This window comes from Martes martes (genome assembly GCF_963455335.1).
Source record: "Martes martes genome assembly, chromosome: 11".
Classification (NCBI taxonomy): Eukaryota; Metazoa; Chordata; class Mammalia; order Carnivora; family Mustelidae; genus Martes; species Martes martes.
This window is the reverse complement of record NC_137899.1, coordinates 38,310,552-38,329,860: the sequence shown is the minus strand read 5'-3', so window position 1 is coordinate 38,329,860 and position 19,309 is coordinate 38,310,552. Positions and strand designations below refer to the sequence as shown.

Here is a 19,309-nt window from a genome sequence, read left to right as displayed (position 1 = left end):
CACAAGCACCCTTAGCATTAGGGCACCTGGACGCGTATAGCAGCGTAGGACCTGACTGAATACAGCTTATTCTTCTGTGACATACGGTTTCAAAGGTCTTTGCCAAAAGTGAAGGCATGGTTAGCTGCCAAGGCCACACTGCCCCAGGGATATACTGAACCCACTTATAACAGTAAAAATCTGGGGTCAGATTGAAAATCACGTTCGCATTTCATAAGAGAAACCGGTGCTGGCATGTGGCTGCTGGTTTCTACGTGACAGTTGTTCTGGTGGTCCAGGCACTGTGGGAACTGTGGTGTGGGCTGGAATTCTAACAGTCCCATTGAAGAATAAAAGAGACACCTGTCCGTTTCAGCATCATAAGCTATCATGTGGCAAAGGTAATAAGGCCTTAATCTTCTAACCTTAAAACCGTAACTTCAAAGAGCTTTTAAGAACGCAGTGCCTTGGTGCCTCCCACTTTTGTCTCTCCCTTAAAGTGGACAGGAACCCAAGAAGCAAAGAACCTGTTTTGGACAAGAGCTCCGAGCCATTTTATCCCTTTGTATTCTCATGATTTTGTCTCAGGAATCGCACACTAGGAATGGCACACTTTTCATTTAGCCCATTGTGTCTTATGGAAAAATAGTTCGAAGTATTTACCTCAGAGTAGAATCTCTGCCTTTTAGTTTTAAGTAAAAATTAAAATTTCAGAATGCTCGGGATATCATAAAGAGAATTTGTACCCCTTACTAAAGATTTTATCTTTAGTTTGACAACTCCAGAATGCAGTACTGTCCATCTTGAAAAAGAACCTAAATAGTACCAAACATTGTGAACCTTTAATTATGTATTAAAATTGAGCTTTTAACTACAGCTGCTTCTCTTAAAAGTGGTGCCTATTAAAGTCAGTAATGTAATCCTCATTCCTTTATGGAAATTAAAATCATGTAAGCTTCTGATACAAACATTAAAATTCTGCTCTTCAAATAGTTGCTTCTTATAAGTGACAACTGGACTATTTGTACGATAAGCACACAAGAGAGTGTCTAACATTTTCCAAAAGCAGGCTTTTGTTGCATCATCAGGTCTAAGAAAGAGTAATAGTAAAAGTTAATAAGCCACTGTAATTACTTAATTGTGTTAGTACAGAAACTATAGAATATTTACCTTAGAAAGAAAATGTTGAAACATTATAAATTCTGAGGTATTGATAGAATTCAGAAGAATGCATGTTTTACATTGTAACACATAAAAACAGTGTCTTTATTTTATAAAAATAAAGATGTGACGTGATTTCAAAATCTTTAAAAGTCCTAAAACAGTGGACAATGGATAGAGGAAATTCAGAAAAAAGTGAAGGTTTTCAAAAAAGGGTAGTTTCAAAGTTAGATATGTTTTGAAGGATAGATATTAACAAATATATTGTAAGAATTTATATTATAGTCACCTGGCAACTATGAAATCGATATGTTCTAAAACATGTCTTACAGAAAAGCTGTTCCAAAGCAGTTGCCATTTCAAATGTCAGCCTGAAGAAACTAAACTACCTGTACTCCTTTCTTAGTTTGTGGGAGGAAACAGCTAGGAGAAGCTACACTTGTTATACAAGCCTAAGAGTGTTCGTTGTAAGAAATACATATACATAACTAAATTTTAAAAAGGCATATTTCCTGTGCCACCAGGATTTTTTTGAAAAACTGAAGCCCAAATCATGTGCATCCAGTACAATTCAGATGTATAACTAGAAACATAATTACGTGCTCCTTCCCCACCAAGGAGAAACTTCTCGAGGCTACCCAAAAGCCCGTCCAGCAACGTGAGCCCCCAGATAATTAACAGTGGTGTTTTCCTCCACAAGCACAAGAAAACAGCATTTTCATTTCTTATCCATGCAGTTTTCAACCTATTTGTGTTACATACCTATATCTCAAGCATTTCTAACTCGTACTTTTTCAGAAAATAAACCACAAGATTCCTTTGGCCTTTTCTATCTTCTGATGTTTGTATACAGCAGATATGTAAAAGAGGAGGGGTCTGATTTTAAATGTTTTTTTTTTTCTCAGTTGTTTGTTTGTCTTAATGAAGTATGAATCAGCTTTTTCAAAATGTTTTCTATTTCTTAGCATTCCCAGGGAGTTTAGATAAATGCATGAACTTCCATCAACATATTTATGTTTCCTTTGATACTGGTGCTCTGGCCTTCAAGAAGAAAACAAGAGCCTCTTGAAAATTTATACAGGCTTTTTTTTTTTTCCAAGCATCTACTTAAATACTATTACAGCAATTTGAAGGTTGTGAGGTAGGAAAGGGAAACGATTTTCTTGCAAATGTCTGTTTTAAATTTCACACTGTCCTAAGACTTGGGCTTTCTTGTTTCATTCCAGTATATTCCACAAGGTGGCACTTTCCGGGGGGGGGAGAAAAAAATCTGAGCAAAGCTAAAGAGGTACTTCTCAAGACTTCATTCTAACTTTATTTTTCTGCATATATTTTACTCTTGCTTAGCACTTGTTTTTGGGGATGATTGACCTCGATATTTTAGTTGTTCACTAGGTTCTGAACAATTGTCTGAAGGGGAGTTGTACTTGAGAATGTATAATACACCCATTTTGATCATTTAAGTGCATAAAGAGAGCCAAGACATATTTTTCAAGAAGCATTTTTTTTTTTTTTGAGGTACCTAATTACCTCACTCTTCTAGGTGCAGAAGTTACAAAGATGGACGGGCTTAGTAGTTCAAAGGCAACATTCATCTGTGACCTGGATAGTTTTCTTAGGAGTGGAAAACTCCAGTGGCCTCAGACAAAGTACCTGTACCCCCGTCTGGTGTTTTCCCATTTCCTACCATGATGGTCTTGATACATTGATTAAAATTTTAAATCCTCATTTAGAAATCAGGTGAGTAAAATAAGTAACACTGATATTTAAATAGACAAAACGATTTTTTTCTGAAGAATTGGCCATGCTGAAACAGAGCCCTTATATACTAAAAGGCATGGTAATTTTTTTACATCTGTATAATCACAAGTGTAAATTCACAAGAAGTGCTATTTTGTAAAAATCCTGTCCAAGCATGTGAGCATAATAACCTAGGAGTATATTTACATAAATCTTTCATTTCTCCACTTGGGAAGTTCTTTGACAACTTTCTCTCTGTATCTATATAAAGATATACCCATACACTCCTGTGTTTTAATTCACAGGTCTGCTCAGAGACTGATCATCCCCCAGATGATTTTAGTTAATTTTAGAACTCCTTTTCCTCAGTAAGTGTTACAGAAATTTAGGAGGAAGACAGTTATAGTACTTTTCAGAGTTGCCTTGCACGGCAAAACAAAAGGCAGTTTATTCCTCCTGCGTGGCGGAAAACTCCATAGTGCTTTGCTTAACTTGCCTGCAGAGTAGCCGGCAGGCAAGTCTCACTAATACATTCTAAATCAAAACACCACACACACTAGGGGCTTGCCAGAGCTCTTTGGGGACTCGTCGGCCTCATCCCTCTGCTCAAAACCCCACCAAAGTAGAGTCCAATTTAAGCCTCTAAGTGGAAAGCTGAATTCAGACCTCGAATTTGTTTGTTACCAGTTGGGCCAGTCTGAACTCTACTTGCTCCTGGTCAGCACTAGACGCCCACCTGAAAACCCCGAGGGTACGCCGCGCCGTCACCCCGCCCCTTTGGCAGTCGAGTGGCAGTGGGCGGAGCTGGCTGGGACCCGCCCGCCGCTCACCTGTTAGTGCCTGAAACCCAGTACACACCCGGCGGGATACTGCCCGCGGTCCATGTACCCTGCTGCTGTCTCGGAGGCATCTGTTCTGCAGTCCTAGGAAGTAAAATGTCCCTAGAAGCAAACAGGTGTCTTCTGTGCGTGAATAAAGTACAACACAATTCTTTGAAAGTTCGGGTATAAAGAGATGCCGCTCTGTGTGAAGCATGTACCGGGCATCTCTCAGGCTCTAAGCTCAGCTTTTTTTTTTTTTTTTTTTTTTTTTTAAGAGAAGATGTATAATTACAGGAAAGATTTTTTTATTTTTTTATTTTCTATCATTCTACATATATGGTGGCAAAAGATATGCGTGGAAAAGTTTTGTTTTGAAAATTTGTTTATTTTCTGCCTTGGCGAAAGCTCCTCACTCTCTAGTTTCTACTTTCTACTTTCCCTTTTTTTGGAGGGGGGGGTGTCACATAGCTAAGGCTAAATAAGCCAATTATCTCACATAGTAGGGGATTTTCCTGTTTAGAGGACCTTATGTATGAATTGTTTCATCAAACAAGTAACTCCTTCTTTATCTTAGACTTTGGATTGTCAAATACAGGTTTCCTTGATAAAGGGGGCACATAACTGTACATATTGCAGTAAGGACCTATGACTGTAGCACTAAGGAGCGAGCATAAAGCCACACACAGTTACTTAATTTCTAACGCTCTGGTTTCTGGCCAAATTCTGCTGACATGCTTTGGTTACAGTCCTGAAGATACCCATCGTACCCTTAACTTGAAAGTTTCTAATCTTAAGTTTTTTTGAAATGCAATAATATGTATTAGTTAGCAATACTTCTGTGATCACCAGCAACTTCTAATTTAACCTTGAAGTCCGAATAATGAAAATAGTTCCCAGCAGTAATACAGTTCTTGAACTGCCCTCCCCCCTACCAAGTACATTATATAGCTTCTCAGTTTGGTCCTGTGTTTGCAACAACGTCCACATGAATATTACAGTTTCTCGCTTATTTTGTATTCATGTGTTTTGCTATGACCAATAGTAAATATATTAGTTAGTACTCGGGATGAATAGCAGCAACTACCCCTAAAATCAGCACTTAACAAGGTGGAGAATTCTGTTTCAAGTTGTTCTACACTTGCATAAATTATTTCTATTATTATTCATGTATGTTATTTATTTCTGAATCACACTAGTCCTGTGAGAATACAGCTGAAAGAAGATGGCATTAGGTTTTGCATTTAATGTTCATTATCATGGTCTTGATGGAGCTAAGTAAATTAAAATTAGCTGAAGCCCCGAAAGCACTGCTTGCATTTTAACATGATGAGTAGAATTCAAGTCTGTAGGGGTAGTATTTTTGTGTCTAGGTGTTTTACCATTATGTAAAGGAATAAAGCAAAGGACTTTGTAGTTCCTTTGTCAGATACGCATATAGTTTAGTGTGAAGATACAGCAAAAAAATTAAAACCAGATAGAAAAGCATCCGATACTGCCTTAGTCTGGGAACTAGGCCAGACGGCCACCAGAGTAAGATGCCAGGCAGAGACAGGTGCCTGGCTGGTGCCTTCTCATATCTGGCCTGGAGAAGCTTCCTCCCTGCGAGCTTGTGCCCTCACGGTTGTCCTGTGCGGTAGTGGGAACAGGTAGTAGCTGTTGCAAGGAGAACAGTGTGAGAGTTTCCTGTAGAAGCAAACTGTCAACTTGTGCCTTGGGGCTTCCAGAATGTGTCAGATGGAGAAATTCAAGTTTCTGCGCTGCAAGCAACTTGGTTTTGTACAGAAGCAGTTTAGGCTGGTAACAAACCCAAGGACTGCACGGACAGTCGTCAACAGTGGGTGTTAACAACCAACAGTCCCCAACGCCTCAGAAGCTTGTGGCATTTCTGGTTATTTTAGGTTTTGATCTGAAGGTTCATTGGCAAGTGTTTGGTATAGAAGAGCAGTATGTGTTAAGAAGAGCACAATATTGGTTCCCATAGAGTGCAGATTAGATCTAGAGGGTTTTATAGGATTACCATGTCAGAGATGTGTCAGTGCATGTTTTCACTGTAAAATGTATTAGTGTAGTGTTTCTGCATTCCCATAGGGCTTAGTTAAAGCTTTAATCTAGGTTTTCAGCAAGGCTGTCCTACCCAGTAAGCTTTTTTTTTTTGAACTTTTATAATAGAAAATGTGTTAAATGTAGAAAAAAATATATTGATTTGGACATTTGACTTGTTGGTTTCTGTGTTTGAAATCACGGTTCTGGAGATGTAGAGATTGTGCGTGCGCATGTCAGATACTAATCTAGGCTGTGTGAACCAGCCCAGGATAACCAGTGTCCTCCCATCCCCTGCATTCTCCCTCCCTCCCGCTGAGGTGCTCCCTGCCCCCATCCGGCCTGTCTGCGTGGTGCTCTTTATCCCCTTCTGCCGCTCTTTGGGCGGCGGGGACATGATGAGAGGGAGGCTTCAGGCATCACAGGTGTGCCTGCTCAGGCTTGGCCACCACTATTACTTGACCTTTGGCTGGCACCAAGTGTGCTCACAGCACCAATCCCAAATGCCCTCTGGCATGTTTGTGTGCATCTTAACTTCAAAACCAAGTCATCCTACAGAGCATTCAACTTTGGCTGTGGTACAAAGAAATGAAACAAGACTATAAACCACATTCCAGGCTGCTGTTTTCTATCCATCTATAGGCCATAGTTTTACTGTATTTCTTCGTACTTGAAACTCATTCTGCTATTTTAATATCAGGGTACAAACTTACAAGGGTGCATGTTCCTTAAAGGTGCAAAATTACTCTCATTCCGTTTGCTCAGATCGCTACAGAATGCTGTTTTGGTGCTTTGTATTGAGCAGGTCAAAGGAGCGGTATGGAAATGACTGGAACACAGTCTTAGGAGAATGTTGGCAGATGGCTTGGTATAGATAGTGCTTCTGCTCTTTTCTCCGTACGCAAGGTTGAGAGTTACCACACTGGCCTGTTGGGTTCACGTGGGTATCCTTTCTCACAGAGTACAGAAACCCTGTGCTCTCCCCAAATGTGGGTATGTGCAGCTCTTTGAAAGCAGAGACCTTCCTATGTACCAGATCATTTAGCCCCCAAAGAAAAGTGGCCATGGGTGTAGATGGGAACAGAATAGGAGGGGCTCTCTCGCTCTGGCAACCGTCCCTCCATACAAAAAGCTCTCCTGGGACAAAAAAAAAAAAAAAAGGAAAGAAAGCTTATCTGTAAAGTTACCCCCTTCATAGCACCCTGAGCTAAATGATCTTGCTTCTTTCCCTTTAGGTAGATAAAAATACAGGTCAATTTATCTAGACTCTTCCCACCTGAAAAGGAAAATAGAAAAGTAGATTGTTTGTATCATGTAAGATATGTAACCCAAGGACTACCCAAACTTACATTAAATCCCGCATCACTAGCAATCTGTTCTAAAAAGTAGCTCAAGTCAAAGATGCTTAAATGACCTGGACTGCCCGAGGTCAGGGGCAGTCATTCTAGCATGTGCCTTACTCTAGGACTCACTTGGAGAGGGACAGCTGCCAATGTTGACTCTGTTGCAATGGCAAAAGTAACATGTCAGAAAATTTAGAGGGTTGCGGATCACAAATCCTTTGGAAACTGGATGTCTTACTGGGTGCTAGAATGCAAATTTAGGTATTTATTGTTGGATAATGGAATTCATTGTTTTTTAAGAATTAGTGTTGAAACGTCACTGTCCAGTTCATTGTTTTCACATATGCACAAGCTAAATTGAAGCAAAAAGAGAATGGTTTGTATATTTGTCATACCTTTTGTATTTCTTACAATAAAAATATTGGTAGCAAATAAAAATCATAAAAACAGCCATCTTAGACTGCTTTCTTGAGAATGAATTACTGTCGGTGCTCTTTTTCTTTTTACTTAATGTAAAATGAATATAATTAACAGTAAAGTAACTTAAATAGCAAGTTTTAGCAGAATGCGTTTTAAACTTTTGTTGTAAGAGACTCAATTTCAGGTTTCAGATGTTTTTAAAAATTAAATAGTGGCTCATTGAGCTTAAAGCTGCAGTAACAAGTATAAGCTCTTACTAGTTGATTATGCTGAACTCTGACAGCAGAAAACTGATTAAGGCATGGCAGGCCTTTCCAAAGCTTCCAGAGGGGGGCCATGAAAAGGTTTGTGTGTAACCAACTGCTGATAACCTGGAGATGAGCAAAGGATTCACACTGGAAGTAGTACTTGAGTGGAGTCAGAACCGAAAATCAATGTCTCCCAAGCATACAAGCGGAAATACTGTGCGTGTGCAATGCATGCAGTGATGTAAGCATAAGCAGTAAGATTGGTGAGGCCACCCCTGGGGCCGTGGCTGTTAATATCCGGGTCATAACCTACAGAAAGAAATCCAGTCTCACCGTGGGATCTGGTAGCCACATGCACGAGCAGATGCACACATGTATATACCGGGAACTTAGATCTCATGAAATGATGCTGAGTGCCTCATTTCTCTTTTCTCTTTTATTATCCTCCACTCTGAAAACACTGGTGGCAACCCACTAAACTGATTTCACAACCCCACTAATAGGCGGTGACTTAATGTTTGAGAACGATTAGTAAGGGGAGGTGGGTATGTGTAGGGGTCTTGAGGTGATATTGGAAAGGTTGAATATATAAAGGGATTTTGGAATCCCATATAAAGGGATTTGGAACCAGTGAAAGGTGTTAAAGAGGAAGACCGTTTCTGTTAATGTGTGTTCCTCTTCGTTCAACTGCTTATATACTGACACAGGGTGATAAGCTGAGATACTATACAACGAATCAGAAGTGTTGCTGTCTGATACGGCCCCGTCTTCGTGTATGGTATCAGGTACCTTTTTAAGATTTGTTTTAGAGAGCACACGCAAGTGTGGTGGGGGAGGGGGTGGAGGGACAGTGGGAGAGAAAGAGTCTCGGGCAGACTCCCCACTGAGCGCAGAGCCCAACACAGGCCTCCATCCTAGGACCCTGAGCTGAAATCAGAAGTCAGCTGTTTCATTGACGGAGCTACCCAGGCACTCTGATACCAGGTATTTTTTAATTAGTCCTCCAGAATTCCCTGGAGGAGCTCTCATTAGGACTTGCCTTTTGTTTAACAGGCCCTAAATTACATTTTAAAATTTGCAGGAAATATCCAGGGGGGATAATACAGAAAATCAAGATGATGATGGCTGGCTCAGTCGGAAGAGCATGTGACTCTTGATCCAGGGGTCATGAGTTCAAGTCCAACATGGGAATGTAGAGATTACTTCAATAAATAAAACCTCAAAAATTTTTGTGAAAAAAGAAATTGAGAGTTTTTAGTTTAAGGCATAACTACACGTATTTCCACAAACCATGGGCATCTGCAGTCAGGTTTGACGAGACCATTTACATCAAAGCAGTGTACAGAACGATCCTTCACTTGATCCCTAGCTATCACTGCTATTCTAACTTAGAACATTCCATTAAAAGGCCAAAGGCCTTTGCCACTGATTTTGCCCTTGTAAGTGTCGGCCCAGTTTACCTGCTCCCTAGGAAAGAAATCATGGCAGGGATGGGCCCCAGGAGGTCATACTTGTTCTACAAATGCCCCTTTTTTTGGATGTAGCAAATGGAACACCATCATATCCCATGGAATGTGGGACCAAGAGACAGTGTGTCCATCTCTTAGATGTCTGCAAGTGCTACCTGTAAACTCAGAGCTGCAGATAGCTGTTTTTCTTGCTGTGTGCACAGGGGATCCTGAGGTGCTGGCCCAGGGAGAGAGGTGGTAATGTGCAGAGGCTGAAGCCAGACAGCTTTCTGACTCATCTTCCCCAGGCTTGGGAACTCCCCATATCCTTATAATGAAGTCTGTCTCTAGCTTCTTTTTTTTTTTTTTTTTCCTCCATTGAACTTAGGTAGCTCGGGGAAGTTTCTGTCAATTGCTGCAGAAGTCCTAGTCCAGCTCCCTCTCTACTCTACCAGTACTATAGCTTGAGGCCGCTGCTCTGCACTATAATTTCAAGCTATTGGAAAGCTAAGTGCAGGGGCGCCTGGGTGGCTCAGTTGTTGGGTGTCTGCCTTTGGCTCAGGTTGTGTTCCTGGGGTCCTGGGATCGAGGCTTGCATGGGCTCCCTGCTCATCGGGAAGCCTGTTTCTCCCTCTCCCACTCCCCCTGCTTGTGTTCCTTTTCATTGTCCCTCTCTCAGATAAATAAATAAAATCTTAAGAAGAAACGAAAAGAGAAAGAAAAGCAAAGCTAAACTAAGTGCAAGAGTAGTGTCCTTATTTAAGTGTGGGTAAAAACAATGCTAGGGGAGCCTGCACTTTTCAAATGGGAATTCCCAGAAACCTGGAGTATACAGGGGGGAGAGAATACAAAGCCACAGATAAAAAGATCTACTTTCTTCAAGCATCAATTTTGCTTAAAAGAGAAAAATGGTTTTCATTGAAGAAAGACGCTTCTTTAAGTACATAAATGGTGGAATAAATGCAAAATTCAAATTTTTAAAGTAATATATAGGACTTCAAAGACATTTTGTGACTTCAGTAACTGCACAGAACCACCACATCACCAGATACCACCCCCGTTACCATTCACTGTCCTGCAGAACATCTTCAAGAAGTACTGCATCACAGCCATCAAAAGACATGAAATCTTGCCATTTGCGATGACGTGGATGGAACTAGAGGGTGTCATGCTTAGCGAAATAAGTCAATCGGAGAAAGACAACTATCATATGATCTCTTTGATATGAGAAAGTGGAGATGCAATGCGGGGGGGGTTGGGGGGAGTTAGGAAAAGAAAAAATGAAAAGATGGAATTGGGAGGGAGACAAACCATAAAAGACTCAATCTCAAGAAACAGACTGAGGGTTGCGGGGGGAGGGGGGACGGGAGAGGGTGGTGGGGAAATGGACATTGGGGAGGGTATGGGCTATAATGAGTGCTGTGAAATGTGTAAACCTGATGATTCACAGACCTGTACCCCTGGGGATAAAAATACATTATATGTTTATTAAAATAAAAAATTTAAAAAAAAAAAAGAAGTACTGCATCAGCATAGAGGAGACATGAACACTGGGAATGGGGTCTGGTATTCTAAATCCTGTACTTCTGTGATCTCCAGGATTCCTCATTGGAAAATGACATCTATTATGACAGTGTATTCAGAAAGCTGATAAAGTCAAGTTTACTCATATTCACTCAACACCTAATGGCCTCAGCTTTCAAACAGCACCTGATGCAAAGAGGCAAAAGTGTCCAGAGTGATGGTTTGTGACAATAGACCCTCACTCCTGCCTGTAGGGTGTCTCTGTGATACAGTTTTATTTAACTGTAGGTGCAGCAAAAATGGCTCTCTGAAGAGGAGATGGGAGACAATTAACATTCAAAGATCCATCCCCCACGTGCCAGATATTCGGACATGCCCTACAAATACAAACTATCTTATTTCCTCAAGTCGTTCTCTCCAAGTCAGAAGTAGATGGTGGTGTCAGCTTCAAACAGTCATAAAATAAGGTTGCACACAACAGATAAGAAAGAAATGGGATTGGGGCACCTGGGTGGCTCAGTCGGTTAAGCAGCCAACTCTTGGTTTCAGCTCAGGTCATGATCTCAGGGTCATGAGATTGAGCCCTGCCTGGGGCTCTGTGCTCACAGGGGAGTCTGCTTGAGATTCTCTCCCTTCCTCTCTCTCTGCCCCTCCTTCTGCTCATGGTTGATCTCTCTTAAATAAATCTTTTTTAAAAATGTGATTGGATGCTCTAGGGTCTAGAGGAGTCTAAAACTGAGTGGAGGTTCAATAGTTTGAATGAGGAGTGACTGAGTCAGACAATTTATGCGTAACTCACATGTTGACTACAAAATATCTAAAAATTAAAAAAACTAAAGAAAACATGTTACTTGAAATCCTACCACCTAGATAAAACTATGGTTAATATATTGATAAATAATCCCTACATATCTAGCTTTACAAAGACACATGTTAGATACGTGAATATAATTTTATACCACAGAAATGAACTGTGCCCACCATTCAATAAGTTATGCTTTGGAGGTCATTTATTTGCTTTACATAATATCCTGGATGATTTGTCATTTCAATAAATACAAATTTACATCACTACATAGTATGGCTGCATAGTATGTATGCCATTGTGTAAATGAACTATAATTTACTTAGCAGATCCCCTGCTGATAGACATTTCTCCCCAGCCCACCCCGTTTGTTCAGTATATGAAATACTGTTTCCAGGAGCAGTACTCTGTGAATGCATCTATTTGAGCATGTCAGTTAGATGTACATCCTCTATCGGTCACTGGAAACTCACTCACTCACTCACTCAGCATTTACTGAACCTTTACTCTGTTCCAGACAATGAGAGAGAAGCCGCTAAAACATCTCTAAGGATTTTGACTTGAGCAGTTGGAAAAATCAAATTACCATTGAGAGGAGAAGAATCAGAACCAAGCCCTGATGTTTATAGAGGAGGAGATAAAGAAAAATAAGCGGCAAAGTCTAAACGGCCTTTTCTTTTTTTTAAGATTTTATTTATTTATTTACTTATTTGAGAGGGAAAGAGAGCAGGGGGAAGACCGGAGGGAGGGGGACAAGCCGACTCCACACTCAGCACAGTGCCTGTTGTGGAGCTTGATCTCAAGACCCTAAGATCATGACCTGAGCTGAAATCAAGAGTCAGACGCTGAACTGACTGAGCCACCACCGTGGCTTGCCCTAAATGGCCTTAAGAAGGAACATGTGATGTCAGATGAACATGATGTCTGGAGAATGATGAAAATTTTTTGAGGAAAATATAGTGATCATTGTGACAAATGCCACTGGTAGGTCCAAAAAAAAAAAAATGAGGGCTGAGAAATGACCATTGATTAAGCAATATGGAAAATATGAGTGACCTTGAAGAGAAGTCCTGATGAAGTGGTGCAGGGATAAAAAGTCCCTTCAGAGTGGATTCAGGAAGAATTGGTTGGTACACGGATGAGGAAAGTGTTAGATGTAAAATGAGAGGTACTCTCATTTTGTGTATTGTAAAAGGTGTGAGGTACAAAGTAGACCTGGTACAGTGTTGAGCCTAAATAGAATTTAAGTTCAACTTCCTTTCCTCTTAGGTTCAAGAATAAGCCAAGATGTCAGTTTTCAGCACTTCTATTCAATATTGTGTTAGGGATCCTAGTAGTACAATAGTCAAGAAGACAGAAGGCATAAGATTGGAAAGAAAGCAAAGTTGTCCTTATTCACAGACAACATGAGAGTCTATGGAGAAACTCCTAAAAAACCTACAAAAAAAAAAAAAAAAAAAAGCTACCAGAACAGGAGCACTGGGGTGGCTCAGTCGATAAAACATCAGTCTTGTGGTTTCAGCTCAGGTCATGATCTCAGTTTCCTGGGATGGAGCCCTGCATCAGGCTCCATGCTCAGTGGGAAGTCTGCTTGGGATTCTCTCTCTCCATCTCCCTCTCCGTCTGCCCTTACCCCCACCCCCCCCGCTCATGTTCTCTTTTTCTCTCAAATAAATAAGTAAAACTTTAAAAAAAATTTTAAACTTTGTTCTTGGAAAGAAATCATTAAGAAAATGAAAAGACATACCACAGATTCGGGAGGGGGCATATTGCAAAGCATTCTGGCAAAGGATTGGTATTCCGACAAATAATCCAATTTTTTTAAAGATTTTATTTATTTATTTGACAGACAGAGATCACAAGTAGGCAGAGAGGCAGGCAGAGAGAGAGAGAGAGGAAGAAGCAGGCTCCCTGCTGAGCAGAGAGCCCGATGTGGGGCTCGATCCCAGGACCCTGGGATCATGACCTGAGCCGAAGGCAGAGGCTTTAACCCACTGAGCCACCCAGGCGCCCCTCTACAATAATAAGCCAAGATGTCAGTTTTCAGCACTTCTATTCAATATTGTGTTAGGGACCTGAGCCGAAGGCAGAGGCTTAAGGCTTAACCCACTGAGCCACCCAGGCGACCCTAATCCAATTTTTTAAATAAGCAAAAGATTTGAAATAAAACTTCACCAAAGAAGATAAATAAAATAAGTACCTGAAAAGATGGACAACTACATTAGTCATTCGGGAAACACAAATTAAAACCATAATGAGATGTCACTACATACCTCCTGGAATGGCTAAAATTTTTTAATTTGACAACACCAAGTGTTGGTGAGGACATGAAACAACTGAAACTCTCACCATTGATCTCAGTAATTAATGCAAAACAATACAGGATGTCATTTTGGAAAGAGTTGGGAGTTAAACATACAATTCAATCCAGCAACCCCACTGGTAGGTATTTACTTGAAGAAAATGAAAACATATGTGCACACAAACACTTTAATATGAATGTTCATAGCAGCTTTATTCATAATAGGCAGAAACTGTAAACAATCCAAATGGCCATCACAGTGTCCACGAAGAAGGGAACTGTGATTTATAAATGAGTGGAATATTACAAAGCAATAAAAAGGAACAACTGTTGCTATGCACAAAACAGGTGAATCTCAAAAAGTATCATGATAAGTGGAAGAAATCAGACATGAAAGGATACTTCTTATTTGATTGCATTTATATGAAATTCTAGAAAACACAAAGCTAAGTGTAAGGGAACTTTTTTTAGAGAAATGAAAATGTTCTATATTTTGAATGTAGTGGTACTTACATGACTATGCATTTATCAAAACTCAACAAACTATACATTTTAAACTGGTGAATTCTATTATATGTAAGCTATACCTCAAGCAAGTTAATTTTTTTAATTAAAGGTGTTCTCTTTCGGGGCGCCTGGATGGCTCAGTGGGTTAAAGCCTCTGTCTTCGGCTCAGGTCATGATCCCAGGGTCCTGGGATCGAGCCCTGCATCAGGCTCTCGGCTCCGTGGAGAGCCTGCTTTCTCCTCTCTCTCTGCCTGCCTCTCTGCCTACTTGTGATCTCTGTCTGTCCAATAAATAAATAAAATCTTTAAAAAAAAATAAAGGTGTTCTCTTTCATTGCTAACAAAAGCCAACCTGAAATAATTGGAGAAGAACTTTTATAGCTTGTGAGTCACCTCAATAGAGATGGAACAAGAGGAGAGTTACAGTAAAATTATCATGCATTGATTTGGTTGAAGGTCTAATGAACATCAGGAATTTCCCTTTCTGACTCACTGTACTTGGTAACTTCCACTGCCTCTGCCCAATAATAGCACTGAGCAACAGGTTTATAAAAGGAAATGTAATTTAAGTGAATGGCTCCCTTTTGCCTGGAACCGTCATCTTCCAGTAATTTGCCAAAATGACCAACACAAAGGGAAAGAGGAAAGGCACCCACTCTATGTTCTCTAGGCCTTTTAAGAAGACACAGAGCGGTTCCTTGGGCCACATACATGCCAATCTATTAGAAAGGTGATATTGTAGACATCAGGGGAATGGCACTGTTCAAAAAGGAATGCCCCACAAATGTTATCAATGGCCAGACTTGAAGAGTCTGCAATGTTACCCAGCATGCTGTTGACACAGTTGTAAACAAACAAGGGAAAGATTCTTGCCTTGAGAATTAATGTATGTATTGAGCATATTAAGTACTCCAAGAACCAAAATGGCTTCCTGAAGTGTGTGATCAGGAAAAGAAGGAACCCAAAAAGAAAGGTCCTTGGGTTTGTCTAGAGTGCTAAGCCTGCTCCACCCGGAGAAACACACTTTGTGAGAACCAGTGGAAAGGATACTGAGCTGCTGGAGCCCATTCCCTATGAATTCATGGCTGAGAAGTGTAAAAAAATAAAAGAACTCAAGACTATTAAGTAAGTAGGTAAGCAAATAAAGTGAATGACTATTTGGTTTTCAAGATTCAAAATCTTTAAAAATATATATATCCTCTTTATATTTTTTACAGTGAGACATATACCTGTTTGGAGCACAAGCTAATCATGGTCACTCTTTTCTGTGTAGGTAAAATTATATCCAGAACTGAATGGTGAGTGTGGAATCAGAGAAAGGGGAGTTGATTAGTTGAACAGTTTTATAATCAAATAAATCAGAAAAGAAGGCTATCTGGTGAAAAATAATTCTTATGCCCCCTGCTTCAACTAATACTATTATAAAGTAACCACCAGGAAGAGTTTAGTGTGTAAACTTTTCGGAAATTTCCCTAGACATAGTCAAGCATATACATGTAGTAAGTTAAACCATTTGAAATTGCCATTCTTATAGGTTAGAAATTGCTGAATATCAACAATTTCATGTGGTTCAGCCAATATATCTTCTTGTTAATGCTCATGCTCTCATATTCTATATACTCTTCTTCTAAAATTCTCTTAATATTGTATAGTGGCCATTTTTCTATATCAGTACATACAGCTGTATATCACTTTCTAAATATCTGGATAGTTGGCCATTGCATGGATGTGCCATACTTTATTTAACCAGCTCCCTTATAATGGACATTTACCCTGTTCCCTATCTTTTACTGTTTTGGTTACTATAGTTGGATAATCACAATGACTATGTCTTCAAACATGAAAGTTCTATGCTTCCATTCCCAGTCTAGGGTTATGCCCACTCCAACAACAAACACTTGAGTTTGTAGATTGGGTTTCTGTTGTCTCTGTTGCTGAAATTCTCACATACAATGTGAAATTCTTAGTTTTTCTCACAACAACAATGAAAAGTATAGAACATTTATACTTCTAAATTTGGATACAGATCAAGTAGGTCCAAGTGTACCTAAAGATGACTTTTTTTTTGAGGATTTTTTTGATTTATTTGAGAGGGAGAGAGAGAGAGAAGGAGCAGGTGGGGGAGGGAGAATCAGGGAGCCCGACATGGGGTTCGATTCTCGGATTTCGGGATCATGACCTGAGCCAAAGGCAGATGCTTAACCAACGTAGCCCCCCAGGTGCACCAAAGATGCCTTCTGAATTAAAGTCTTTGAATGCTATTCAAGTTGAAAACCCTTCCTCCAGTGAATCATTATTATTAGTATTTTTTTAAATATTTTATTTTTATTTATTTGACAGACAGAGATCACAAGGAGGCAGAGAGGCAGGCAGAGAGAGAGGTCGAGGAAGCAGGCTCCCTGCCGAGCAGAGAGCCCGACATGGGGCCTGATCCCAGGGCCCTGAGATCATGACCCGAGCCGAAAGCAGAGGCCTTAACCCACTGAGCCACCCAGGCGCCCCTCATTATTAGTAGTATTAATATTAAATACTGTTACCATTATTATTAGACCATCATTATTGAAAGCTTTGTCTTTTGTCATGCTCATGTTATTCCTTTGTTCAAAAACTTTGCCTGTAGGGGTGCCTGAGTGTCTCAGTTGGTTGAGTGTCTGACTTTTGGTTTCAGCTCAGGTCATGATCTCATGGGTCCTGAGATTGAACCCCATTCGGCTCCATGCTCAGCCAGGAAGTCTATTTGAAGATTCTGTCCCTCCCCCACACTCTCTCTCTCTCTCTCTCAAAAAATAAATCTCAAAAAAAGAAAAAAGAAAGAGGGAGGAGGGGAGAGAGAGAGAGGAAGGAAGGGAGGGAGGGAGAGAAGAAAGAAAAAACTTTTCCTGCAGAATAATATAAAACTTCTTTCCTTGGCATTCAAGGCCCTTTGCCTCCAGCTCCAGTGTACGTTTCTAGCCTTGTTTTCCCGCTGTCACATGTGGTCTATGCTGCCATATCTGATCACCTTTCCTTTTACTCAGGCTGTTCCCTCTGTCTGGAATGTTCTTCCCCTTCAGCTCCTCTGTGGGAGTCTGTCCACCTTCCCAATCCAACTGTAATGCCACTTCTCAATTATCCCTCATACCCCAAAAGCTGTGTGATATTGTAAGTAAAACAAAGGCTCTCAAGTTTGTAACACCTGTGTTTGAAGCCCCAGCTTCTCCATTTTCTAACTATGGGACCTGAGGCAAATTACCTGGGTTATCTTAGCCTCAGTTTTTTCTCATCTGAAAAATGGGATGTAATTGCTTAGTCATGTCTAAGCAATTTGGGAGAAGGTATAGGTCCATAGCTAGAAGGCAAATGTATTTATTAGCAGACCACACTTGTATAGAGGATGGATAAAGCATTTCGTTATTCTTCCGATTGAGTTACTGTAAGTTATATTCTGAGAAGGCAAGGACCGATCCAGTCTTTATGGAGTCCACTCAGATGAGCTCCCAATAGCTCTGGCCTTCTTCATTAGTTCTACAGGTCATTTTCCTGTTTCTCTGTCCTCCCATGGGATCCCATGTGCCATCTGGAAAGTGCCATGTACATTGCCAGAGGGGGAGATATCTACAGGACACAAGAAATTTCCTGTTGAATTACAGCAGTATTATATTTTTAAAATCTCTGTACTCTGTATAACAAGCCAAAGGAACTCAAAGGTAAGAAGGAGCTAAAAAGGAAAGAAAAAAAAACTACATTCTTTCACCGATCTCTATCATGTTTATGATGGAGCATTGGAAATAATACATATTAAGTTCCTGGAATATTAAAAACACTATAAATGAGCCATTAAAAAAACAACCTTACTGTTCACAGACTCTCATCTTCCTCTTGTCCATACAAAGAAGCCTTTCTTTGGTCAGAGAGTCCCCAGCTTCCATCAGGGGTAATGGAGGAGGAAGAGAAATGAGACTAGAGGACAGATTCAAAGTAAAAAGCAAAATGGGTTACTCAGGAGAATGAACATCTGTTGAGGAGTGGAACCATAAATGGCTACATTTGAGAGAGTTCGTGGAAATTTTTGAGAGAAAATGGGAGCCGGCAGCAACTGTTGTGCAATGCAGTGCGAGCAAGGGAAGGAGAGAGAGACAGAAATTGGGAAAGATAATTTTAAGGAGTTTTTATGTATGTGATGAGTGTAAGTCTGTTTTGCCTTTTTCCAAGAATCCAAAAAAGATCCAAGTTGATTTTCAATTACTTTCTAATAACATCATGCTTAGATGGGCCCACAGTGGCCCAACATTAGCCATGTCTATAAATAATAAATATAATGACTCCCTCTTTGGAGCCCAGATCACCTCCCTTGAAGTTTAGTACTGTACTTCCATTATTTTGAAACATCATGTACTAAAATTGGCCCTCTGTCTGTATAACTCCCCTACCAGGTTGTTGACACGCCCTTTGAAGGAAGGGCTGGTGTCTTCATTGTCTTTGTGTCCTGCATCGTATCTAGCTTCCCAGTCACCTCCTCAGTGAATTGCACAAAATAGAAATTCAACAATTAGTGTGAAATAAATGCATCTTTATGCATGTTATGTTCAATAATTGAACATAAAGTCCCAGTTCTCTAGCGACATCTGCGACAGTACTGTCTTCTCCCCCACCACTTGATGTGCTCTGTTGAGGGACCCAGTCTGTCCTGGTGGTCACTTTACTGCCAGCACTTGCGCTATGTTAAGCCCATAGTAAGCGCTGGAATCATCTTCGTATCCCCTAGAATGAGGATTTCAGCGCATCAAAAATGGAAGAGAGTAAAACAGTCCAGTGCCGAACGGGAGTGTGTCGCCTTGGTGAGCCCGCAGTACGAGAAGAGCAGTACCCGCCTGCCCTGGGCTGGGATCCGCCAGGAGAACTGGAATCCGCCGCCGGGAAAAGCCTGGGAACCGCGGGTAATCGCGGGTGATCGCAGGCGCCCGCCTCTCCTCCGCAGCGGTAGGTGGCGCTG

At 40.7% G+C, this 19,309-nt stretch overlaps 1 pseudogene across 1 annotated transcript; it reads left to right on the top strand.

Annotated features, from left to right (window-relative positions):
• The first annotated feature begins 14,957 nt into the window (after positions 1–14,957).
• LOC308352443 (large ribosomal subunit protein eL21-like) lies at positions 14,958–19,267 on the top strand (annotated as a pseudogene). The gene is made up of 3 exons: positions 14,958–15,462; positions 17,391–17,478; positions 19,082–19,267. The product of its transcript is annotated as a large ribosomal subunit protein eL21-like (transcript).
• Positions 19,268–19,309: the final 42 nt, after the last annotated feature.